The sequence below is a fragment of the Macaca thibetana genome, chromosome 3 (genome assembly GCF_024542745.1).
Source record: "Macaca thibetana thibetana isolate TM-01 chromosome 3, ASM2454274v1, whole genome shotgun sequence".
In the NCBI taxonomy this organism is placed as follows: domain Eukaryota; kingdom Metazoa; phylum Chordata; class Mammalia; order Primates; family Cercopithecidae; genus Macaca; species Macaca thibetana.
The window spans coordinates 136,534,802-136,561,131 of record NC_065580.1 but is presented as its reverse complement, the minus strand read 5'-3'; the positions used below and the strand labels follow the sequence as shown (position 1 = coordinate 136,561,131).

The following is a 26,330-nucleotide window of genomic DNA, read 5'->3' as shown; positions in this document are numbered from 1 at the left end:
CCTCCTGGGTTCAAGTGATTATCTTGCTTCAGCCTCCCAAGTAGCTGGGATTACAGGTGTGCACCACCACACCTGGCTAATTTTTATATTTGTATTTCTTTCTTTCTTTGTTTATTATTATTTGAGACAGAGTCTCACTCTGTCACCCAGCTGGAGTGCAGTGGCGCTATCTCAGCTCACTGCAACTTCTACCTCCTGGGTTCAAGAGATTCTCCTGCCTCAGCCTCCCGAGTAGCTGGGATCATAGGCATGCACCACCATGCCCAGTTAATTATTTTTAATTTTAATTTTTATTTTTTTGTATTTTTAGTAGTGACAGGCTTTCACCATGTTGGCCAGGCTGGTCTCGAACACCCGACCTCAAGTGAACCACCCACCTGGGCATCCCAAAGTGTGGGGATTACAGACATGAGCCACCATGCCTGGCCTGGGTTTGCTGTTTCTCCAGCACCTTCCAGAGGCTTCTCCTGTAGCACACGCTCTTGGATTGATGTGTCTGTGGGTTTGGATGTCTTAGACTACGTGTTCTTTGAGGTCAAAAGCTGTGTCCAGGACATCACCGGGGCCCAGCCCAGCTGAGAGCCAGCTCCTCCATCTTGCCCAATGTCTGGGGCATCTGATGGCAAATGACCCCAGGGCTGCCTCCCCGTTCCCTGCCCTGGACCTTTACTTCAGAGACAGCTGAACCAGACCCTGGAGACTTGCCCCCTGCCCCCCTCTGCCCCACACCTCATCCTGTCTTCAAGGGCACTTGGGGGATGGGAGGGATGTATGGAGGGAGGCTGGTTATTAATTAAAAACCAAGTCATGCACAGATCCTGCTTCATTCCAATAAAAACCGTCAAGGGTATTAATTACCAGATCTGGCGATAGACGCGGGTTAGGTTTACTCAGGCCCGGTAAGGATGCTGGTGGCCGGAATATCAATGAACACCCGGGCTCCTCGGCTCGGGGCCCTGGGATGAGCACGGGCTGGGCAGGCGCAGGGCACCTTGGGGAGGACGAATCGTGATGAAAATAACATCGACGCCACCAGATGCTTCTCAACCCAGCACTTCCTGAGTTCCAAGCAGGGGGCCACATACCACGGCTACAGGCCTGATGTCATCTCACTCCCAAAAGCCTTGTGAAATGGGTTCTGTTTTTATCCTCATTTTGCAGCTAAGGGCATTAGGCTAAGGGCATTAGGGTACAGAAAGGTTTTGTAATTTGATGGGGTCACACAGCTGGCAAGGGGCAGTGCTGGGATACCAGCCTGGGTTCTTTTTATTTTTGTTATTTTTATTTATTTATTTTTTAGGACAGGATCTTGCTCTGTCACCCAGGCTGGAGTGCAGTGGCGCAATCACAACTCACTGCAGCCTCAAACTCCTGGGCTCAAGCGATTCTCCTGCCTCCACCTCCTGAGTAGCTGGGACTACAGGGACATGCCATCACGCCCAGCTAATTTTTTCTTTTTTTTTGAGATGGAATTTCACTCTTGTCACCCAGACTGCAGTGCAGTGGCATGATCTCAGCTCACTGCAACCTCCACCTCCTGGGTTCAAGCGATTCTCCTGCCTCAGCCTTCCTAGAAACTGGGATTACAGGTACCCACCACCACGCCCAGTTAATTTTTTGTATTTTTAGTAGAGACAGGGTTATGCAATATGGAGCAGGCTGGTCTCGAATTCCGGACCTCAGGTGGTCTGCCCACCTCGGCCTCCCAAAGTGCTGGGATTACCCACATGAGCCACAGTGCCCGGCCACACCTAGCTAATTTCTTAGTAGAGATGGGGTCTCGCTATGTGGCGCAGGCTGGTCTTAAACTCCTGGCCTCAAGCGATCCTCCTGCTTCAGCCTCCCAAAGTGCTGGGATTACAGTTATGAGCCACCAAGCCTGGCAGCTGGTGCTGTCAAAGTCCCAGAGGAGCTGGGCTGCGTCATCAAAGCAACTCTTCCTTGGACAAATGGGGAAACCGAGGCAGGAGAGGGCATCACTTGCCAAAATCATACCCCACATTGGAGGAATGTCGACCATGTCCCCTGAGGCCCAATGTGGGACTCTCCTCCCACCAGACTAAGTGTGTGTATGTGGGGGTGGGGATCCTTGCCAGAAAGGGAGGGGTGTGGCCGGGCGCAGTGGCTCACGCCTGAAATCCTAGCTCTTTGGGAAGCCGAGGCGGGTGAATCACCTGAGGTCAGGAGTTTGAGACCAGCCCGGCTGATGTGGTAAAACCCCATCTCTACTAAAAATAAAAATTAAAAAAAAAAATTAGCTTGGTGTGGTGGTGGACGCTTGTAAGCCCAGCTACTCAGGAAGCTGAGGCACGAGAATTGCATGAACCCAGGAGGCAAAGGTTGCAGTGAGCTGAGATTGCGCCACTTTGCTCCAGCCTGGGTGACAGAATGAGACTCTGTCTCAAAAAAGAAGGAAAAGAAAAGAAAAAAAGGGAGAGGGTGCAGGGGCCCCAGATGGGCCAGGGTTTGGGGGTTGAGGCCACCTGCCACTTCCTGCCTCCTTCCTCACCTACCTCCCTCCTCCCTTCATCCATCCATCCTCTCTGAACCCTCAGCAGCCCAGCTGGGCGGAACCAACCCAGCACTCCTCTGTGTCAACCCTGGAAGGCGGTCTCAGCCCGGCACAAGTCCCCAGCGGCATTAAAATAGGCCTGACCTAAATGCAAGCACAATGCCAGCGCTGAAAACACGGCTGTGTCAGCGGAAACTCCAGCTGGGTAGGAAAAAATATACACTTTGGGATTCACGCCATCCCCTGAGCCCAGAAAGGGGGCCAGGCTGCCCCAGGCCCAGGGCCAGTGCTACCTACAGGACCCTGAGCGCCAATAGTTCCCTAAATGTCCCCAAGTGTGGCAAAGTGGCGGACGAGAGAGGACTCTGCTTCTGTGGCCTGACAGACGGCGAGCTCACAAGGGGGTCAGGAAGCTCTCGGCAACCACTGCTGTCACTCTGGGGAAACTGAGGCTCCGAGAGGGGAGGTAGCCACCCGAGGTGGCACAGCTTATAAGTAGCAGGAGTGGAGCAGCTGCTTGATTTCCAGGCAGGAAGAGGAGAAGGACAGCAACCAGGCTCCTAATGCAGAAGCTTGGACCTGTGACTCCAAACAGGTATTAGGTAAACATGTCCTGTCAAGAGGCCATTCATGCCTGTAATCCCAGCACCTTGGGAGGCCGAGGTGGGCAGATCACCTGAGGTCAGGAGTTCAGAACCAGCCTGGCCAATATGACGAAACTCCTTCTCTACTAAAAATATAAAAATTAGCCGGGCGTGGTGGTGCGCACCTATAATCCCAGCTACTTGGGAGCCTGAGGCACAAGAATTGCTTGAATCCAGGAGGTGGAGGTTGCAGTGAGCTGAGATCGTGCCACTGCACTACAGGGTGAGACTGTCTTAAAAAAACAAAACAAAACAAAACAAAAAACAAAAAAACAGAGGCCACTGACAGCCTTGAAGGCTTTACTTTTTATATTTATCTATTTATTTTTAATTTAATTTTATTTTTTTTGAGATACGGTCTTGTTCTGTCACTCAGGCTGGAGTGCAGTGGTGCGATCATGGCTCACTGCAGACTCAAACTCCTGGACTCAAGTGATCCTCGAATTGCAGCCTCCTGAGTAGCTGGGACTACAGGCACTCGCCACCACACCCAGCTAATTTTTTTGTATATTTTGTAGAGACGGGGTCTCTCTATGGTGCCCAGGCTGGTCTCAAACTCCCGGCCTGAGGCAACCCTCCCACCTCAGCCTCCCAAAGTGCTGGGATTACAGGCATGAGCCACCGCGATTGGCCTGAAGGCCCTAACTTTGTATTCAAACCAGAACTTGGCTGGGCGTAGTGGCTCATGCCTGTAATCCAAGCACTTTGGGAGGCTGAGGCAGATGAATCACCTGAGGTCAGGAGTTCGAGACCAGCCTGGCCACCATGGTAAAACCCTATCTCTACTAAACATACAAGCAAATTAGTTGGGCATGGTGGCGCACACCTGTAATCCCAGCTACTTGGGAGGCTGAGGCATGAAAATTGCTTGAACCTGGGAGACACAGGTTATAGTGAACCGAGAGTACACCACTGCACTCCAGCCTGGGTGACAAAGTGAGACTTCGTCTCCAAAAAAAATAAAAATAATAAAAATAAAACCGGGCCGGGCATGGTGGCTCAGGCCTGTAATCCCAGCACTTTGGGAGGCTGAGGTGGTTGGATCACCAGAGGTCAGGAGTTCAAGAACAGATGGACCAACATGGTGAAACCCCGTCTCTACTAAAAAATACCAAAAATTATCTGGCCATGGTGGCGCATGACTGTTATCCCAGCTACTCAGGAGGCTGACGCAGGAGAACTGCTTGAACCCGGGAGGCGGAGGGAACCTGGGCGACAGAGCCAGACTCTGTCTCAAAAAAAAAAAAAAAGAAAAAGAAACACATTTTTGCACACAGGGCACAATATGAATTGTGCAGATTCAGCAGTTCTGCTCACGAGTAAAATGCTCTTATAGCTACACCTAAGCCAGCATTGAACGATATAAAGATAACTAGTAAAGAATGAAATGGTAAAAGACTAATCATTTAGCATTTTAATGTTTCTGTACTAAGAACGACATTAAATAGCAAATAGCAAATTTTTCAAAATCATGATGTCAAGAGATTCAGCCCAAGGATGAAAGGAAAAAGTTTTGTATTTTAGTACCTTCGAGGACACGTTTTTCCTGCTTTTTGAACAATGTGCCCCACACTTTCCTCTTGCAGTGATGTAGCCAGCCCTGGCCCTGGATCTGCACCATTCAGGGTAGGAATAGAGAAGCATGTCTTCAGTGGTTTTCTTTTTCTTCTTCTTTTTTTTTTTTTTTTTTGTTTTGTTTTCTTTTTTTGAGACGGAGTCTCGCTCTGTTGCCCAGGCTGGAGTGCAGTGGCACATCTCAGCTCACTGCAAGCTCTGCCTCCCGGGTTCACGCCATTCTCCTGCCTCAGCCTCCGGAGTAGCTTGGACTACAGGCGCCTGCCACCTTGCCCGGCTAATTTTTTGTTGTTGTTGTATTTTTAGTAGAGACGGGGTTTCACCATGTTAGCCAGGATGGTCTCGATCTCCTGACCTCGTGATCTGCCTGCCTCGGCCTCCCAAAGTGTTGGGATTACAGGCGTGAGCCACCACGCCCGGCCTTTGTTTTGTTTTCTGAGACGAAGTCTCACTGTGTCGCACAGGCTGGAGTGCAATGGCGCGATCTCGGCTCACTGCAACTTCCGCCTCCCGGGTTCAAGTGATTCTCCTGCCTCAGCCTCCTGAGTAACTGAGATTATAGAGCACCTGCCACCACGCCCGGCTAATTTTTGTATTTGTAGTAGAGATGGAGTTTCACCATGTTGGTCAGGCTAGTCTCAAACTACTGACCTCGTGATCCGCCCACCTCAGCCTCCCAAAGTGTGCGATTATAGGGGTGAGCCACGGCACCCGGCCCTCTTCTTTTTTTTGAGACAGAGTCTTGCTCTGTCATTCAGGCTGGAGTGCAGTGACGCGATCTCTACTCAGATCCTGGGTTCCAGCGATTCTCCTGCCTCTGCCTCCCAAGTTGCTGGGATTACAGGCACCTGCCACCACGCTTGGCTAATTTTTGTATTTTTAGTAGAGACGGGGTTTTGCCATGTTGGCCAGGCTGGTCTTGAACTCCTCACCTCAAGTGATCCACGTGCCTCGACCTCCGCCTCAACCTCCCAAAGTGCTGGGACAATAGGCATGAGCCATCACGCCCGGCTAGGTGGTTTTCTTTTTCTTCTTTATTCAGTTCTTGGCACACTAGAAGAAGAAGGGGCCTCCTGCTCCCAGACCCACCCTGCTCTGGGGCTTGTAGTAAAGAGGTGGCACATTTTCTGCTACATTTAAGGCAGGCTGGGATCCCAGGCACCAGGGAGCCCAGGTGTGCAAGCGGCAGAGCTGAGGCTGGCTGAGGAGGATGGGCTCTGTCCTCTTTACAGAGGAGTCTCGTTCTCCTGGCCTTGTGGCTGGCCCACCTGACACTCCCCAGATATGAGACAATCATCCCCATCCTAAGTATAGGAAACTAAGATTTGAGGACCGGGTGAGGGGCTCATGCCTGTAATCCCAGCGCTTTGGGAGGCCATTGCGGGAGGATCACTTGAGCCTAGAATTTCGAGACCAGCCTGGGCGAACTAGTGACTCTCCATCTCTACAAAAATAAAATAAAATAAAATTAGCTGGGCGCATGCTTGTAGTTCCAGCCACTCAGGAGGCTGAGGTGGGGGGATCACTTGAGCCTAAGAGGTGGAGGCTACAGTGAGCTATGATCGAGCCACTTCACTCCAGCCTGGGTGACAGAGTAAGACCCTGTCTCTAAACAAACGAATTAATAAAGAAACTGAGGTTTGGGCAGGGAAGGTGATAGGCAGAAAATCCCGTGACTGCATCAGATATGCAAATGTACACAGAGCAGGTGGGGTCCACAGAAATGGGGCACACACAGGGGTGACTCCATCTAACCCAGCACCTTTCCCAATGGTGGCCCAGTTAGGGAGCCCAGCATGTGAGGGACAGGGCAGCTGGGAACCTGAGCCTGTAGAACCCCGGGGCTTCCAACCAGCCCAGGAAGGTGAGTGTGGCTGGTAAGTCTTCCTAGGGGTTGGGCCTAATTTTGTTGTTGTTGTTGTTTTGAGACAGAGTCTCACTCTCGTCACCCAGGCAGGAGTGCCGTGGCTCGATCTCCGCTCATTGCAACCTCCGCCTCCCGGTTCAGGTGATTCTCCTGCCTCAGCCTCCCAAGTAGCTGGCCCACCACCACGCCCAGCTAATTTTTGTATTTTTAGTAGAGTTGGGGTTTCATCATGTTGCCCAGGCTGGTCTCGAACTCCTGACCTCAGGTGATCCGCCCGCCTCGGCCTCCCAAAGTGCTAGGATTACAGGCGTGAGCCACCACACCCATCCTAACTTTAATTTTTAAATAGGGACAGGGAGAACACCGACTCTTACAAAAGTATTCCAGCGAGGAAGCTGAGCCAGCCAGCAGCGGAGACAGCTCCTGGACAGCAATCTCTCTCCAGGCATTCTGGGTTGTTTCTCCCGAGTAGACACCAGGAGCTGAAAGTCAGAGCCCCGCCCTGGTGTCCCTCTTGAGCCCCCAGCCCCTTTGCCCGCCTCTCACAGCTCTTGCCTTCAGCCACTTGCTCCAGCAAAACCCAGGCAGCCTCAGACTCTGGGTCAGGCCATATGCTGGGTACAGGGACCAGAGAGCCCTCAGACAGGGCCCCTGCTGGAGAACCTCATGGTCCAATGGGAAGGCAGATGGTTTGAAAGCGCAGTGGGCTTGGAAGGCCCAGACAGGCACTTGACCAGCCTGAGATCAGGGGCTCCTTCCTGGAGGCAGTGACCTGGGAGCTGAGCCCGCAGAGGTGAACAGAGCATTGCCGGGCAGACAAGAAGGCAGAGAGGACACCTACCCAGGTGGCCGCAGTCTAAGACCCTCAAGGTTCTGTGAGTGCTGGCTGGTGCTGACATGTGTATCTGCCCAGCAGCATCTCCAGGACCAGCCCCAGTGACCCATGGAAGATCATGCCTCCCTAGCGCTCTGAGTTCAGGCTATTTGTGCCGCTGTAACAAAATACCTGAGGCTGGGCACAGTGGCTCACACCTGTAATCTTATCACTTTGGGAGGCCAAGATGAGGGAATCCCTTGGACCCGGGAGTTTGAGACCAGTCTGGGCAACATGGCGAAACCCGTCTCCACCAAAATACAAAAAGTAGCCCGGCGTGATGGTGCATGCCTGTAGTCCCAGCTACTTGGGAGGCTGAGGTGGGAGGATCCCTTGAACCCGGGAGTAGGAGGTTGCAGTGAGCTGAGATCACGCCACTACACTCCAGCCTGGGTGACAAAGTGAGACCCCCATCTCAAAAAAAAAAAAAATTATGTTAAAAAAAAAATAAGCTGGGCACGGTGGCTCACGCCTGTAATCCCAGCACTTTAGGAGGCTGAGACGGGCAGATCACAAGGTCAGGAGATCGAGACTATCCTGGCTAACATGGTGAAATCCCGTCTCTACTAAAAATACAAAAAATTAGCCGGGCATGGTGGCGGGTGCCTGTAGTCCCAGCTACTCAGGAGGCTGAGGCAGGAGAATGGTGTGAACCCGGGAGGCGGAGCTTGCAGTGAGCAGAGATCATGCCATTGTACTCCAGCCTGGGTGACAGAGCGAGACTCCATCTCAAAATAAATAAATAAATAAATAAAATAAAAATACAAAATAAAAAATATTTAAAAAGACAAAATACCTGAAACTGGGGAATTTATAAAGAACAGAAATTTATTTTCTCATGGTTCTAGAGGCTGAGAAGTCCAAGATCAAGGAGCCAACAGGGTCGCTGCCTGGGGAGGGCCCTAGTCTCTGCTTCCAAGATGACACCTTTTGGCTGCACCCTGCATGGGTGATGAACTCTGCCCACACATGGCAGAAGGTGGAAAGGCAAAGGGGCCTAAGCTAGTTCCCTCCAGCCCTTTTATAAGGCACTAATCTGTAGGCTCATGCTCTGTGACCTCATTACTTCCCAAAAAGGCCCCACCTCTCAATACCATCGCCACAATGAGTAAGTCTCAACATGAATTTTGGAAGAGACGTCATCATTCAAATCATAGCATTCTGCTCCTGGGCCCCCAAAACTCATGTCTTTTTCACATTCACATGTGACGTACATTCATTCCAGCCGGGCACAATGGCTCATGCCTGTAATCCCAGCACTTTGGGAGGCCGAGGTGGGAGGATCACCCAAGCCTAGGAAGTTGAGGCTGAAGTGAGCCATGATCGGGCCACTGCACTTTAACCTGGGCAACAGAGTAAGACCCTGTCTCAAAACAAAACAAACAAACAAACAAACAAACAAACTACTCATTTTATCCCAGTAGCCCTGAAAAGTCTTCACGGATTCTAGCATTGACTTTAAAGTCCAAGTCCAAGTCTCATCTAAATATTACCTACCTCAGATATGGGTAAGACGCGAGTGTGTGTTTCATCCTGAGGCAAATTGTTCTCCTGCTGAGTCTATGAAATCAAACAAGTAAAGTGCTTCCAAAAGACAACAGTGGTCCAGGTGCAGGACAGATGTTTCCATCCCAAAAGGGGAAAGTAGGAAAGAAAGAAAGAAAGGATTGAGGAAAAAAAAAAAAAGAACAAGGAAAGAAGGAAAGGATAATAGATCCTAAGTAAGTCCCAAACCCAACAGGACAAACAACATTAAATTTTCCTTTCTCAGCAAACTATCGAAAGAACAGAAAACCAAACACCGCATGTTCTCACTCATAGGTGGGAATTGAACAATGAGATCACTTGGACTCTGGAAGGGGAACATCACACACCGGGACCTATTATGGGGAGGGGGGAAGAGGGGAGGGATGGCATTGGGAGTTATACCTGATGTAAATGACGAGTTGATGGGTGCTGACAAGTTGATGGGTGCAGCACACCAACATGGCACAAGTATACATATGTAACAAACCTGCACGTTGTGCACATGTACCCTAGAACTTAAAGTATAATAATAAAAAAAAAAATTTTCCTGCTCTGTCACCCAGGCTGGAGCCCAGTGGTGCTATCATAGCTCACTGCAGCCTCAGCCTCCTGGGCTTAAGTAATCCTCCGGCCTCAAGTGGCTGAGACCACAAGAACATGCCACCATGCCCAGCTACATTTTTTTTTTTCGGTAGAGATGAGGTCACACCATGTTGCCCAAGCTGGTCTCAAAATCCTGGGCTCAAGCAATCCTCCTAGCTCAGCCTCCAGAGCAGCTGGCACTATAGGTGTGTGCCACCACACATGGATTTTTTTTTTTTTTTTTTTTTTGAGACAGAGTCTTACTCTGTCACCTAGGCTGGAGTGCATTGGTGCAATCTCAGCTCACTGCAACCTCCACCTCCCAGTCTGAAGCAATTCTTGTGCCTCAGCCTCCAGAGTAGCTGGGATTATGGGCATGAGCCACAACACCCTGATAATTTTTTATTTTTAGTGGAAGCAGAGTTTTGCCATGTCGCCCAGGATGATCTCAAACTCCTGTGCTCAAGTGATCCACCTGCCTTGGCCTCCCAAAGTGCTGGGATTACAGGTGTGAGCCACCATGCTTGGCCTCATACTAATCTTATTACCGTCAGTGTTTCTCTCTCTCTCTCTCTCTTTCTCTGAAGTTGAGTCTCGCTCTGTCATCCAGGCTGGAGTGCAGTGGCGCGATCTTGGCTCATTGCAACCTCCGCCTCCTGGGTTCAAGTGATTCTCCTACCTTGGCCTCCCAAGTAGCTGGAATTACAGGTGCACACCATCACACCTGGCTAATTTTTCTATTTTTGGTAGACATGGGGTTTCACCATGTTCGTCAGGCTGGTCTCAAACTCCTGACCTCGTAATCCACCCACCTCAGCCTCCCTAAGTGCTGGGATTACAGGCGTGAGCCACCGGGTATTTTGTCTTAAACACACTTTTATAACCTAGCCAGTCTGATAATTTTTCAAATCTTTATTCTGCCTCCCTTTTGATTATAAATTCTGTCTTTAGTTAATCCTTCTCTTCTTGCATTTTACTATCAGCAGTTAAGAGCAACCATGTAGCACCCTGAACACTTTGCTCAGAGATTTCTTCCAACAAATATATTAGTTCATCACTCTTAAATTCTACTTTCCACAAAGTACTAGGACATGGACAAAATTCAGCCAAGTTATTTGCCATTTTGTAACAAGGATGACCTTTTCTCTGGTTTCTAATAAAATATTTCTCATTTCTGTTTAAGACCTCATCAGAATTGCCTTTACCATCCACATTTTTACCACCGTTATGATTATGACCACTTAAGTAATCTCTAAGAACATTAAGTCTGTCCCTGCAGCTTTCCATTTCTTCTGAGCCTTCACCATAATAGCCCTTTACAGACCAGCTTCTACCTATTAGCCAGTTTCAAAGCTGCTTTCACATTTTTAGGTGTTGGTTATACAAACACCCCACTCCTGGTACCAATTTCTGTCTCACTCTGTTTGTGCTGCTATAATAAACTGCCTGAGACTGGATAATCTATATAAATAGTAGAAATGTATTTCTAATAGTCTGTAAGTAAAAAAAAAAAAAAAAAAAAAAAATAAAATATAAAAAAAAAAAAAAAAAAAAAAAATAAAAAAAAAAAAAAAAAAATACTGGAAATGCAAAGATCAAGGCACGAGCAGGTTTAGTGTCTGGGAATGGCCCCAGTCTTTGCTTCCAAGATGGTGCCTTGAACACATGTCCTCACATGGCAGAAGGGCTGGATGGGCAATAAAGGGCCTACGCTAGTTCTTTCCAGCCCCTTTGTAAGGCACTAATTCATTCACAAAGGTAGAGCCCTCATGAGTTCATAAGGGTAAAGCTCTCAATCACTTACTGCAGAAGGCCCCGCCTCCCAACACCACTACAATGGAGATGTTCAACATGAATTCTGGAGGGAATACCATCATTCAAATCATAGAAAGGCCATAGATAGGCCCACACACCACCCCTCATTTAATCAATAAAAATCTCTTGAACTTGGCTGAGTGTGATGGCTCATGCTTGTAATCCCAGCACTTTGGGAAGATAAGACAGGTGAATTACTTGAGGTTAGGAGTTCGAAACCAGCCTGGCCAACATGGCGAAACTCCGTCTCTACTAAAAATACAAAAATTAGCCAGGTGTGGTGGTGCATGCCTATAATCCCAGCTACTAGGCAGGCTGAGGCAGGAGAATCGCTTGAACCCAGGAGGCAGAGGTTGCAGTCAGCCGAGATCATGCCACTGTACTCCACCCTGGGCAACAGAGCGAAGTTGTCTCAAAATCTATTGGAAAATCTATTGAGCTTCTTCAGGCAGTGTTTTAGATGCAAGACATAGATCAGAGAACAAGACAGACCAGAGCTCTGCCTTCATGGGGCAGGGTGGAAGGGTGTGAGAAGTTGGAGAGAGAGAATTTCAGCCTTCAGAGGTGACAGGAACCCACAGGTCCCACAGGGCTTCGGATGCAGAGGACCTAGATAGACTGTTTCTCAGAGCGGAATGTTGCTTTCAGGGAACTTGAGCAGGAGACCCAGAGGTCCAAAAGAATTGCGGAGCACCTCTAAGGAAGTCCCAGCAGTCAGGGGACTGGCGACCCAGGGCAAGCTTCTGAACAAATTAGAAAGTGGCCCTGCACGGTTGGCCCTGGTGGCTCACGCCTGTGATCCCAGCACTTTGGAAGGCCGTGGAGGGTGGATCACGAGGTCAGGAGTTCAAGACCATCCTGGCCAACATGGGGAAACCCCGTCTTTACTAAAAATACAAAAAAATTAGCTGGATGTGGTGGCATGCGCCTATAGCCCCAACTACTTGGGAGGCTGAGGCAAGAGAATCGCTTGAACCCGGGAGGCGGAGATTGCAGTGAGCTGAGATTGTGCCATTGCACTTCAGCCTGGCGAAACAGCAAGACCCCGTCTAAAAAAAAAAAGAAAAAGAAAAAAAAAAAAGAAAGGAAGAAAGTGGCCCTGCTCCAGGCAGATACTGTAGTGGGGTGCTAAGCCTGATGAGTTGACCAGTGGGGCAGTGGGGGCAGGTCCGCTCCACTGAGACTTGGTGAGCTGTATGTATCTGGACTTGAGCTTCCAGTTCGACCCTGGAGCACCGTCTGCCTAACCCCTGAGCCCTGGCTCAGCGGGTCCCCAGGCTGAGGTCTAGACATCTGCTATGTCTGTCCTCTCAGGTTCCTGGAATGCCTTCCCCCCGGGCTGCTTAAGATGCAGGGGTCCAGGGCTGGGGCCAGGTTGTGCTCCTGACCTCAGGCGATCTGCCCACCTTGGCCTCCCAAAGTGCTGGGATTACAGGCATGAGCCACCGTGCCCGGCCTAAATTAACACTTTCATCTTTGTTGCACCCTCTGGTCCCATGACTGCCTGGGCATTCCCATTCCCAGGGACCCTCCCCCAAAAGTTTCCTTTTTCCTTTTCTCAGGAGTCCCCTTCTGCATTCTAGTTATGTCACTGCAGAGGCCTTCTCTGTCACATGCGCCTCTCAAGGGGATGGTGGAGAGGTGCAGGCAGCTCAGGGACAGGGGGGTTGTGGGGACAACTTCCAGATCATAGAGACAGGAGCGTTGTGCCTCCTTAAAAGATTTTTTTAGGCCGGGCGCGGTGGCTCACGCCTGTAATCCCAGCACTTTGGGAGGCCGAGGCGGGCGGATCACAAGGTCAGGAGATCGAGACCACGGTGAAACCCCGTCTCTACTAAAAATACAAAAAATTAGCCGGGCGCGGTTGTGGGCGCCTGTAGTCCCAGCTACTCGGGAGGCTGAGGCAATGGCGTGAACCCGGGAGGATTGCAGTGAGCCGAGATCGCCCACTGCACTCCAGCCTGGGCGACAGAGCGAGACTCCGTTCAAAAAAAAAAAAAAAAAAAAAAAAAAAAAAAAAAGGGCCCAGGCATGGTGGCTTATGCCTGCAACCCCAGGCCAAGGCTCTGCCAGGAAAACCAGCCTGGGCAACATGGTGAGACCCCATCTCTGCAAAAAATACAAAAAGCTGGTCATGGTGGTGTGCATATGGTCCCGGCTGCTCAGGAGATTAGGGTGGGAGGATGGCTTAAGCCTGACAGGTTGAGGCTGCAGTGAGCTATGATCACGCCACTACACGCCACTAGGTACCTGAGTTGAGACCCTGTCTCAAAAAAAAAAAATTTTTTGGATTGGAAGCAGTGGCTCATGCCTGTCATCTCAACACTTTGGGAGGCTGAGACAAGAGGATCACTTGAGGCCACGACTTCAAGACCAGCCTGGGCAACATAGTCAGACCCTGTCTCTAAAAAAATTTTAAAATTGGCCAGGCATGGGGATGCATGCCTGTGGTCCCAGTGACTCAGGAGGCTGAGGCGGGAAGATCACCTGAGCCCAGGAGTTTGAGGCTGCAGTGAGCTGTGATTTCGCCACTGCACTCCAGCTGGGGTGATGGAGTGAGATCCTGTCTCTAAAAAACATTTTAAGCTGCAAAAGCACCAGTTAAGTGTCTGTCCACCCCTGCGAGGAGGCGAGGTGGGACCTGTTCCTAGGTGACCAGCTTCCTAGTTCCTGGAGGATCCCCGGGTTGTGCTAAGTCCCCAGGTCCAGGTTCACCTGGGAGGGTAGGGGGTATGCTGTCCCTGGGCTGGGGGCCTCGGCTGAGGGATCAGAAACAGGTCATCTGTGAGCTTTCCCAGGGCTCTGAGGAGTCACGGCCCCACCGCCTCCATGTGAGCCTGCATTCTCTGCTCATTTATTTATTTTCAGAGCAGGAAAGCGGATTTGAAACGCTCCTTCTGAATGTTTACCCCTGGGGGAATGTCGGGTTTATGAATAATGCAGCACGTCAGGGACTGGGGGCCCTGTCGGGCTCCATCCTGTCCCAGGAAAGCTGCGAAGTTGTCACAGACGGGCCCTGGACAGATTCCTGCCCCGCCACTCGCTGCTCTGTGAGTCTAGGTGAGCTAAGACTCAGTGTTCCCAGCTATAAAACAGGGGCGTAGCCGGGCGCGGTGGCTCACGCCTGTAATCCCAGCACTTTGGGAGGCCTAGGTGGGTCGATCATTTGAGGTCAGGAGTTCGAGACCAGCCTGGCCAAAATGGTGAAACCCCATCTCTACTAAAAATACAAAAAGTAGCCAGGCGTGGTGGTGCGTGCCTGTAGTCCCAGTTACTCCGGAGGCAGAGGTAGGAGAATCGCTTGAACCCAGGAGGCAAAGGTTGCAGAGAGCCGAGACTGCACCACTGCACTCCAGCCTGGGTGACAGAGTGAGACTCTGTCTCAAAAAAACAAAAAACAAAAAACAAAAAAACAAAAAACAAAAAAACAAAAAAACAAAAAAAAAGGAGTGTCTGGCCAGGCATGGTTGGCTCATGCCTGCAATCCCAGGACTTTGGGAGGCCAAGGAGGGAAGATCATTTGAGTCTAGGATGTCAAGACCAGCCTGGGCTGGCCGGGCACCGTGGCTCACGCCTGAAATCCCAGCACTTTGGGAGGACAAGGCAGGAGGATTGCTTGAGGCCAGGAGGTCAAGACCAGCTTGGGCAACATAGCAAGATTCCATCACTACAAAAAATACGAAAATTAGCTGGGCGTGATGGCATGTATGTGGTCTCAGCTGCTCAGGGGACTGGGGTGGAAGGATGGCTTTAGCCTGGGAGGTTGAGGCTGCTGTGAGCTGTGATCATGAGGATTGCTTCAGCCCAAGAGTTTGAGACCAGCCTGGGCAATAAAGCAAGACCTCATCTCTTTAAAAAAAAATTATTTATAAAATTATTTTATTTTATTTTATTTTTTGAGACAGTCTTGCTGTGTCACCCAGGCTGGAGTGCAGTGGCGCTATCTCGGCTCACTACAATCTCCACTTCCTGAGTTAAAGTGATTCTCCTGCCTCAGCTTCCCCAGTAGCTGGGACTATAGGCGTGTGCCACCATGCCTGGCTAATTTTTATATTTTTAGTAGAGACAGGGGTTCACCATGTTTGCCAGGCTGGTCTTGAACTCCTGACCTCCAGTGATCCGCCTGCCTGGGGCTCCCAAAGTGCAGGATTACAGGCGTGAGCCACCGTGCCTGGCCAAAAAAAAAATAGAATCCTTTGGAGAAGGTGGAGAGTCTGGCTGGGAGCAGGGAAGGAGCCACGGGGCCACAGGACCCCAGGCACATGGCACTCCTGTCTCCACCCCCTCCTTCAAGCTCTGGGAGGCAGTGACCTCACGCTACTTCCTATCACAATATTTACCAACAGCGCTGCAATTGAGCCAGGCAGCTTGGCAATTATAATCATGTTATCATTATTGCTGATAATTCTGATCATAAGCATAAATTATAAACAGGATCAAGGCGCAGCGGGTAGGAGCAGGCGGCGGGGACACCTCTGGGAGGGTGTGGGAGTGAGATGGGCCTCCCTTCCCACTCAGCCCCTCCTGCTTCTGGCCAAGTATTCCATCCTGAGGTCCGGCCCAGGGATACTGACCATGACTCCAGGTGGGCCTTTTCCTGCCAGGGTCCCGGGGCTGTCGCGACCACCTCTCAGGGAGCCCCGCTATGCCTCACACAAACTATTAAGGTGCAATTATTGCGGAGACGGTCGTTCCAAATTGATCTTTCAGTTATTCCACAGCTGCAACCATGGAGACGGCCCCAGCTCAATTACATGCCTCTCTCTGTTCTTTAAAGATTGTAGCGGAGGAGAATCGGAGAAGAATGAGGCAGTGGTACCGGGCGCAGGAACGCCGATAGGCAGAGGCGACTGAGCCAGAGGCGCGGGATGGGGGGAGATAGAGAGCAGGGAATGTTGAGACCCGCAGAGATAGAGACAGAGACGGCGGAACTAACCACAATGGAGAAGCTCAGAGATACCCCGGGGGAGATGCAGACCCAGAGACAGAGAGAGACAACAGATCTGAGGTAGCTGGGAGAGGTACAGGCTCAGAGAGGGAGGCCAGGGAATGACAGAAAGCTGATGTAGACAGACAAAGGCAGAAAGATTGGAAGCAAGAGGGCTGGACAGCAAGGATCAGAGGCCAAGGCAGAAACAAGGGACTAGAAACAGAACCCCCTCTATGTCCCCTACATCTTTTTACTTTTTTTTTTCTTTGGAGACAAGGTCCGGCTTTATCGTCCAGGCTGGAGTGCCCTGTTGTGATTTTGGCTCACTGCAGCCTCCACCTCTCTGGCTCAAGCCATCCTCCCTCAGCCTCCCAAGTAGCTGGGATTACAGGCGCGCACCACCACTCCCAGCTAATTCTTGTATTTTTAGTAGAGATGGGGTTTCACCATGTTGCCCAGGCTGGTCCCAAACTCCTGGGGTCAAGCGATTCTCCTGCCTCAGCCTCCCAAAGTGCTGGGATTACAGGCATGAACTGCTGTGCTCAGCTACCCCACTATATCTTACATTATGAGAGGACTACATAAAAGCAGCAACAGACAGGTGGAGAGAAACAGAGAAAAACAGACCAACGAGTCACCCTACAACAGACTGATGAAGACTGTTTTCACTTATTCATTCATGCATTTGTTCATGCAGCAAACATTTGCAGAGCCTACCATAGTTGGTGCCGGGCACTGGGGACACCAAAGTGCTCACAGACCCCTCAATCCTGCCCTTACACGGAGCTTAGAGTTTAACAGGTGAGTCAGACAAGGATCAAATAGGCACTCAAGCAACATAAAAATTTTTTTTTTTTTTTTTTTTTTTGAGACAGAGTCTGGCTCTGTCACCTAGCTGGAGTGCAGTGGCATGATCTCGGCTCGCTGCAACCTCTGCCTCCTGGGTTCAAGCGATTCTCCTGCCTCAACCTCCCAAGTAGCTAGGACTACAGGCACGTGCCACCATGCCCAGCTGATTTTTGTATTTTTAGTAGAGATGGGGTTTCACCATGTTGGCCAGGATGATCTCGATCTCTTGACCTTGTGATCCACCCGCCTCGGCCTCCCAAAGTGGCCACCACGCCCAGCCAACATAAAATTTTCACTGGGGTTGGGCATGGTGGCTCACACCTGTAATCCCAGCACTTTGGGAGGCCGAGGCAGGAGGATCACTTGAGGTCAGAAGTTTGAGACCAGCCTGTGCAACATGGTGAGACCCCATATTTACAAAAAATAAAATAATTATCTGGACTAATTGGGTGGTCCACAAGCACACTGGTGGTGTGTACTTGTAGTCCCAGCTATTAGAGAGGCTGAGGCAGTAGGATCGCTTGACCTCAAGAGGTCAAGGCTACAGGGAGCCATGATTGCGCCACTGCATTTCGGCCTGAGCAACGGAGGAGCTAAGGCTTGGTGGGGCGGCCTGGGGAGGTGGTCAGGAAGGCTGAGATCTGGAGGCTGAGGAGCACCTGGGTAGAGGCAGAGTGAACACAAAAACATCATGCAAAGGCCACTTTCATTCGCTAATGGAAAGCAAAGGTTTGGATCCAAAGTTCTGGGAACACAGGCATGAGCCACCGCGCCCAGCCCTTGGAAATAAGTATTCTAGCAGGCCGGGCACCGTGGCTCACACCTGTAATCTCAGCACTTTGGGAGACAGAGGCAGGAGAATCACTTGAGGTCAGAAGTTTGAGACCAGCCTGGCCAACGTGGTGGAATCCTGTTTCTACTAAAAATACAAAAATTAGCCAGGCATGGCGGCAGGCACCTGTAATCCCAGCTACTCCGGAGATTGAGGCAGGAGAATCGCTTGAACCAGGGAGGCAGAGGTTGCAGTGAGCTGAGATCACACCACCACACTCCAGCCTGGGCGACAGAGTGAGACCCTGTCTCAAAAAAAAAAAAAAAAAAAAAAGAAATATTCTAGCATGTGCTGAAACTCCTAGCCCAGTGGGTCTCTGGCGTGGAGGGGAGGGCGGCATATTGAGTTGGTTCATTATTCCCATAGGGCTGGAGGGACATGGCCTTGGCATCCCCCACTCCCTCCCCAAGCTGAATAGGGTCCCCTCTCTGGCCCTCATGCCCAGAACCCCTTCATCACTGCACGCACCCCACCTGCCAACCCAGAACTCCCAGGGGCAGGGACTGGGTTTACGTGATGCCCATCACAGAGAGGGTGCTTTGGTGGAATCATGTCTCAGGGCCAGCGTGGCCCAGCCAGATGCCAGGCCTGGCTGCTGGTCTGGGCCTGGGCAGCAGGTGACAGAGGAGCTGGTGCTGGGAGCTTGATGACTCAAGAGACATGGCCCCAGTAGACATGGCTGTGGACTGGTGCTGCACAAATGTTGGCGTTTAAATGGCCCTCCAAGAACATGAAGGTCCATGTATCCCAAACTTTAATGTGTATCAGAAAAATCTGGGGACTGTGCCTTATTTTATTTTACAGTTTATTTTATTTATTATTTTATTGAGACAAGGTTTTGCTCTGTTGCTTAGGCTGGAGTGCAGTGGTAGCACACTGCAGCCTGGAACGCCTGGGCTCAAGCAATCCTCTCACCTCAGCTTCCCAAGTGGCTGGGACTACAGGTATGTGTTACCATAACCAGCTAATTTTCTTTTTTCTTTTTAAATATTTTGGGGCTGGGCATGGTGGCTCATACCTGTAATCCCAGCGGGAGGATCACTTGAGTCAGGAGTTCGAGACCAGCCTGGCCAACATGGTGAAACCCCATCTCTACTAAAAATACAAAAAATTAACCGGGTTTGGTGGTGTACACCTGTAGTCCCAGCTACTTTGGAGGCTGAAGCAGGAGAATCGCATGAACCTGGGAGGTGGAGGTTGCAGTGAGCCGAGATTGTGCCACAGCACTCCAGCCTGGGTGACAGAGCGAAACTCTGTCTCATGATCTGCCCGCCTCGGCCTCCCAAAGTGCTGGGATTATAGGCAGGAGCCACTGCGTCCGGCCTCACATAGAGTTTTTAGCAGCAATAAATTAGAGTCAGCATTTGTCAGTTGTTACTTTGGCATTTTATTTTCTTTTGTTGTCTTTTCTTTTCTTTTTGAGATAGGGTCTTACTCTGTTGCCCAGGCTGGAGTGCAGTGGTGTAATCACAGCTCACTGCAGCCTTGAACCCTGGGCTCAAGCAATCCTCCTGCGTCAGCCTCTCGAGTAGCTGGCACTATAGGCATGCACCACCATGCCTAGTGAATTTACTTATTTATTTGTTTATTAGAGGTGGGGGGTCTCACTATGCTGCCCAGGTTGGTCATCAATTCCTGGCTTCAAGTGATCCCCTAACCTTGGCCTCCCAAAGTGCTGTGATTACAAGCATGAGCCACCACTCCTAGCCTCAAGTTTTATTTTTAAAGAATCAATAGTAATGTATCAGATAAACTCATCATTCTGAGAAGACAGGGAAAGCTAGGGAGACAGGAAAAAGAAACGGCAGGTGTCCGGCCAGGACCCTTGAGGGCCACATGCTGCCTCCACACACTCCTGGGCCGCTGTGGGTTTGGCCTGCTTTTGGGGTACTGCAGTGTGCTCCCCTTGAGGGCACTGGGTTCACCATCCTCACCTTTGGTCCTTTGTGGTCATATCTGGGGCAGCAAAGCCGCAGGTTCCCTCTGAAGTTGCCCCCAGGTCCAGAGAAGAGTTACCTTGTTGGAGATGACAGGGCGGTCCATCTACCTGCTCCCAGTCCTCTTGGCATGTTTCCTTCAAGGAACCAAGCGAGGGGTGGGGAGAAGTGGTCCAGGATTGGGGGAAATAAAGTCATGCTTAGAGGAGGTCAGTGACCCAGCCATGGGCCCGAATGCCAGGGGAGCTGAAGTCTAGGTTCATACGGGCATTGCTTCCTGGTGGCCAGTTCTGCACTGGCCCGGGAGGAAGAGACCAGCTCATGCCTTAGGAGTTCCTTAGCTGATAGAGAGACAGGATGCCCAGGTACACACTCGCTTCTGCAAATGACCTGCATCCTGCATTCCCGTCTGTGAAATGGGATAGTCCGCCCCCCAGCTGGAAGGTCCTCAGTAAGGTTCAGTGAACAAGGGTGTGGATGGCAAAAGTTTTACCAGGCCTCGGTTCCTGTGACTGCGAGGCAGTGACGAGGAAGGCGTGAGAGGGGCCTCAGTTTCCATATCTGGATAGTAGGGGGAACCTGGCCAGGGCTGGAAGAGGATGATAAGGGAGGGTCCACAGGAGAAGAACTGCGGCCTGTGAGGGGCAGAGGTTATTGGAGTCTGGTGATGTGGGATTCTTTGGGGTCTGGGGACTTGACAAAAGGAAAAACTTCTATCGATGGGAGGAGCCACTGGCAAGAATTTTTCTTTTCTCTTTTCTTTTTTTTCTCTTCTCTTCTCTTTTCTTTTCTGTCTCTCTCTCTCTCTCTTTTTTTTTTTTCAGGGTCTTGCTCTGTTGCCCAGGCTCAAGCACAGCAGTCCAATCACAGCTCACTGTCACTGCAGCCTTGACTTCCCCAAGCTCAAGTCATCTTGTCACTTCAGCCTCCTAAATAGCTGGGACTACAGGCATGCACTACTACACCTGGCTAATTTCAAAATTTTTGTAGAGATGAGGACTCGCTATGTTGCCCAGGCTGATGTTAAGCGATTCTCCCGCCTCGGCCTCCTAAAGTGCTGGGATTACAGGTGTGAGCCACTGTGCCTGTCCAAAATCTCATCTCATCTCATCTCCTCTCCTCTCCTTTCCCCTCCCCTCCTCTCCCCTCCTCTCTGTTCCTCTCCCTCCCGTCCCCTCCCCTTCTCTCCCCTCCTCTCCCTTCCTCTCCCTCCCCTCCCCTCTCCTCCCCTTCTCTCCCCCTTTCCCTTCCTCTCCCTCCTCTCCCCTCCCCTCTCCTCCCCTCCCCTCCCCTCCCCTTTCGTTTCCTCTCTTTCTTTCCTTCTTTTTTCTCCCCTCCCTCCCTCCCTTCCTTCCTTCTTTCTTTCTTTGACAAGCTCTCATTATGTTGCCTAGGCTGGTCTCAAACTCCTATGCTCAAATGATCCTCCCGCCTCGGTCTCCTAAAGTGCTGGGATTACAGGTATGAGCCACTGTGTCTGGCCAGAATCTCATCTCATCTCATCTCATCTCATCTCATCTCATCTCATCTCATCTCATCTCATCTCATCTCATCTCTCTCTCCTCTCTTCTCCCCTCCCCTCCCCTCCCCTCCCCTCCCCTCTTCACTTCTCTTTCCCTTCCCTCTCCTTCCGTCCCTTCCCCTCCCCTTCCCTACCCTCTCTTCTTCCTTCCTTTCTTCCTTTTTCTGTTTCTTTTCGTTCTTTCTTCCTATCTTTCTTTCTTTTCTTTCTTTCTCTTCTTTTTTTCTTTTCTTTCTCTTTCTCTCCTTCCTTCCTTTCTTCCTTCCTTCCTCCCTCCCTCCCTCCTTCTCTTTTTCTCTTTCCCTCCCTCCCTCTTTTCTCTCTCTCCCTTAGAGACAGAGTGTCACTATGTTGCCTAGGCTGGTCTCAAACTCCTGGGCTCAAATGATCCTCCTGCCTTGGCTTCCCAAAGTGCTTAAGCCACTGCGCCCGGCGGTGTTTGCTACAGTGGGGTACAGTGACAGAACATTTTTCTACTAAACTCCTCTCTCAGTGAAGGGAGCCGTTGTTGTCCTTCTCAGGAGAAGGAACTGAAATCGACAACAATGTAAATGATTGTGACCTTGTCCTTAGGAAAAGCAATTCAAGCTAAAACTCTGAATCGGACTTAAGTTACTAGATGAAACCAACCAGTAAAACAATCAAGAACTATCCTTGATTGCTTACTATGCACCAGACACTGCACAAGACATTTTTTCCCCATTGTGTCATTTGACCGTCACAGCGATCTTACCAAGCCAGCTCTATCTTAGCTGCATGAGGAAGCTGAAGCCCAGAGTGGCCTGTTGACTTGGCCTAGTATGCACAGCACATGTGGGGCCAGATGTCATTCCCAGATGTGGCCGAGCGGGGGCTGGACGTGCCAGTGTTGTACCACACTGCCTCCTGGTCTCTGCCTGGGTGAGGCTGGGGTGGTGCTGGCTGTTTGGCTCTTAGGAAGCAGAGAGGTCTCCCAGAGGCTGCAGGGAGCACGCCCCTTGAATCACCCCTGTTCCGGATTCTACCTGCAGAGGGCAGTATTGAGCACACACTGATGCTTCCCTACCAAGCCTCAGTTCCTCCAAGCCCTGGGATGTAGGACTTGGGGTCAGGGAAACATTTGGCCTCAAAACCAACTGGGTCCACGGAGGGCGTGCCTTAGGCCTGACACCGCACGGGCCGGTGCAGACATCATGGGGGTACCACGAGGCAGTGTGCGGCAGCTCTATCCTTCCGCCCAGACCCAGCAGCTCACTCACAGGGTCGCATGTTTTTGTTTGTTTGTTTGTTTTGGGAGACGGAGTCTCGCTCTGTCACCCAGACTGGAGTGCAGTGGCACAATCATAGCTCATTGCAGTCTCCAACTCCTGGGCTCAAGCAATCCTCCTGCCTCAGCCTCCTGAGTAGCTGGGACTACAGGTGCGCACCACCACGCCCAGCTAATTGTTTTGTATTTTAAGCAGAGATGGAGTTTCGCTATGTTGGCCAGGCTGGTCGCGAACTCCTGACCTCAGGTGATCCACCTGCCTCAGCCTCCCAAACTGTGGGATTACAGGCGTGAGCCACTGTGACCGGCCAAGGCTCCATGTCTTTAAGCCCCTGACTTTATCCCACTGTAACATAAGGCCAACAGTACCCACCTTGCAGGCTTAGCACAAGGCTTAGAGAACTAAAATGCCACAAACCCAGCACCTAAGAGATGCTTGACAAGCAGGGGCCAATCACAGGGGCAGTTATCTACCATGGGGGCCACACCGTGGTCCAATGAGAAGCTGCAGGAGGAGAGAAGTGGAGTCTCACAGAGGAAAACTGACTTGCTCAAGGTCACACAGGTGATTAGACAAAGAGGCAGAGGCCAGGCACGGTGGCTTACACCTGTAATCCCAGCACTTTGGGAGGCCGAGGTGGGCGGATCACAAGGTCAGGAGTTTGAGACCAGCCTGACCAACATGGTGAAACCCCATCTCTACTAAAGATTTTTAAAAAAATTAACCAGGCGTGGTGGTGCGCGCCTGTGATCCCAGCTACTTGGGAGGCTGAGGCAGGACAATCGTTTGAAACCGTGAGGTGGAGGTTGCAGTGAGCCGAGATCGCACCATTGCACTCCAGCTTGGGCGACAGGGTGAGGCTCCATCTCAGAAAAAAAAAAAAAAAAAAAGGAAAAGAGAAAGAGGCAGGGTGGGAGACGACCCGGGTCTCAGGTCAGGGGGCCACGAAGGAGGGTGCCTTGAGATGTCCCAGGCCTCCTCACAACAGGAGGGCGGCGTGGGATGGAGGGAGCATCGGTGACCTCACTCCCAACCCTGACACGGCCCAACACCGTCCATAGTCATGAGGGCCCCTCTGTGCCCTGCCTTGTGCTGGGCACTGCAGATGTGGCCTGCCTGGGAGGAGCTCTCAGTCTGATGGGCGTGTGGGTTTCCCAGAGGAGACCTGGTCAGCCAAAGTTAACCCTCACCAAATTCCTGGTGTGTGTCCAGGAGGGACCCCAGTGTAATTGTCTGACAGGTTGTTCCTGCCACTGCACAAGAAGAATTCACTGAGACCATGGTATTGCAGCAGAGAAATAGTTTTATGTTTTTGAATTTTTTTTAATTTTTGAGACAGAGTCTTACTCTGTTGTCCAGGCTGGAGTACAGTGATGTGATCTTGGCTCACTGCAACCTCTGCCTCCTGGGTTCAAGTGATTCTTATGCCTCAGCCTCCTAAGTAGCTGGGATTACAGGTGCCTGCTACCACTCCCGGCTGATTTTTGTGTTCTTAGTAGAGACAGGGTTTCACCATGTTGGCCAGGCTGGTCTTGAATGCCTGACCTCAAGTGATCCACCCACCTCAGCCTCCCAAAGTGTTGGGATTAGAGGCGTGAGCCACTGCGTCTGGCCTAATTTTTGAAACAGAGTCTCACTCTGTCACCCAGGTTGGAGTGCAATGGCTCAATCTCGGCTCACTGCAACCTTCACCTCGTGGGTTCCAGTGATTCTCATGCATCAGCCTTCTGAGTAGCTGGGATTACAGGCATGCGCCACCACACCTGGCTAATTTTTGTATTTTTAGTGACTGGATTTTGCTGTGTTGGCCACGCTGGCCTTGAACTCCTGACCTCAAGCGATCCACCCACCCTGGCTTCCCAAAGTGCTGGGATTACAGGCATGAGCCACTGAGCCCAGTCAAGAACATCTTATTAATGCAGAGCTAGCCAAGCAGTAGGACTGGAGTTATTAATCAAATTAATCTCCACAAGAACTCAGAGGCTAGGGTTTTTATGGATAATTTGGTGGGCAAGGGCTCAGAGAATGGGTACTGCTGATTGGTTGGGGATGAAATCACAGGGGTGTGGCAAATGGTCCTTATGCACTGAGTCAGTCTCTGAGTGGGGGCCACAGGATGGGCTGAGTCATGAGTCACACAGGTCCAGGTGAGTCAGTCGGTTGCCAGAATGCGAAAGTCTGAAAAACTCCAAAGACCAATCTCAGTTTCCACAATAGAGATGCTATCTATAGGAGGAAGTGGGGAACTCAGAAATCTTGTGATCTCTGGCCACATGACTCCTGAGCCGTCAGATTATAAAAAACGATGCATAGGTTTTAGCAGCACGCAGGCCCCTCCCATAATCCTAATCTCATGGCCTTTAGTTAGTTTTACAAAGGGGGCTTTGGTCTCGAGTAAAGAGCAGGTTAGGTTTAAGGAGTAACTATTATCATCTTTGCTTCAAAGTTGAACTATAAACTAAATTCCTCCCCTGGTTAGCTTGGCCTATGCTCCGGAATGAGTGAGGACAGCCAGCCCGTGAGGCTGGAAGCAAGATGGAGTCAGCCACCCTAAACTTCTTTCACTGTCATAATCTTTGCAAAGGCAGTTTGGCCAGGAGGCTGTGGGGAGACCTTGTGGGTTTTGCCAGGACCTGGGAGATTCTCGATCTATGTTTGGCTGTCCTTCTAAGCCAGAAGCTCCCTGGGGTTGGGGCCTGCCTGGGGTGAGTCCCTCCCTCCCTGCCATGCCCAGCCTAGCCAAGGCCTAGTTCAGGGCTCAGGGCACCACATGGGGGGAAGGACTGTGTTCCTTGTGCTGAATTAGGATTTATGGCTTTGGGGCCGGATGGGAGGCGTGCGCTCTGATTCAGTAGCAGCGCTGCTGTGGTGTGTGTGTCGTTGGTGAGAGCGGGGCGGGCGGGGGACGGGGCGGGGGGGGGCGGTGGACAGGGGTAAGAGCCTCTCAGAGGAAGGTCCCATCAGACAAGATGGGACCAAGAGTCCAGTTGGCTCTGCTGCGACTTTCGGCATGTCACTGCCTTCCTGCACATCTCAGGGGCGGGAGGGGGACAAAGGCTGTAAGAGGTACCTGGCCCAAGCCTTAGGACTAGAACCCGGGCCAGGCGGGAGTGACCGGCCAGGACACTCAGGGCCTCCGCACGTTCCAGCTGGGTGACCTTGACTCTCCAGCCCCAGCCCCCTGCGCCCCGCTGCTCTCCCAGTGGTGGTGGGGGGCGGTGGGGGTAGGCGGGGGCGCGCCCAGGCTTTTCTAATCTGGGGCTGGGGGGGGACCGAGGGCGCCACCGCCCCTCCCCGCAGGTCCGGGGCCGAGGGGTGCGGCGCACTCTTCCCACCGCGGTGCCCAGATCCCCAGGACGCAGGGGCGCGGAGTAGCAAGGGGGGGACGCAGGGGCGCGGGGCGCGGGGCGCGGGGCGGGCTAATCCCGTATGTAAATGGCAGCCAATGGAGGGTGGTGTTGCGCGGGGCTGGGATTAGGGCCGGGGCGAATGGCTGGCAATCTTACTGGGATTACAGAACAAAGAGCCTCCCCGCGCTCCCGCTCTCCGCTCCGCTCCCCGCTCCGCCCCGCCCTCCGCCGCAGCCCGCGCCGGGGGTGGGGGCCGCCAAGCGCCAG

General features: G+C 51.5%; 2 protein-coding genes across 2 annotated transcripts in view; one reads left to right on the top strand and one right to left on the bottom strand.

The window, feature by feature from the left end:
* ABHD11 (abhydrolase domain containing 11) overlaps positions 1-26,330 on the bottom strand; it is a 997,569-nt gene that overhangs the window by 705,853 nt on the left and 265,386 nt on the right. The window lies entirely within an intron of this gene.
* GTF2IRD1 (GTF2I repeat domain containing 1) overlaps positions 1-26,330 on the top strand; it is a 228,559-nt gene that overhangs the window by 55,731 nt on the left and 146,498 nt on the right. The window lies entirely within an intron of this gene.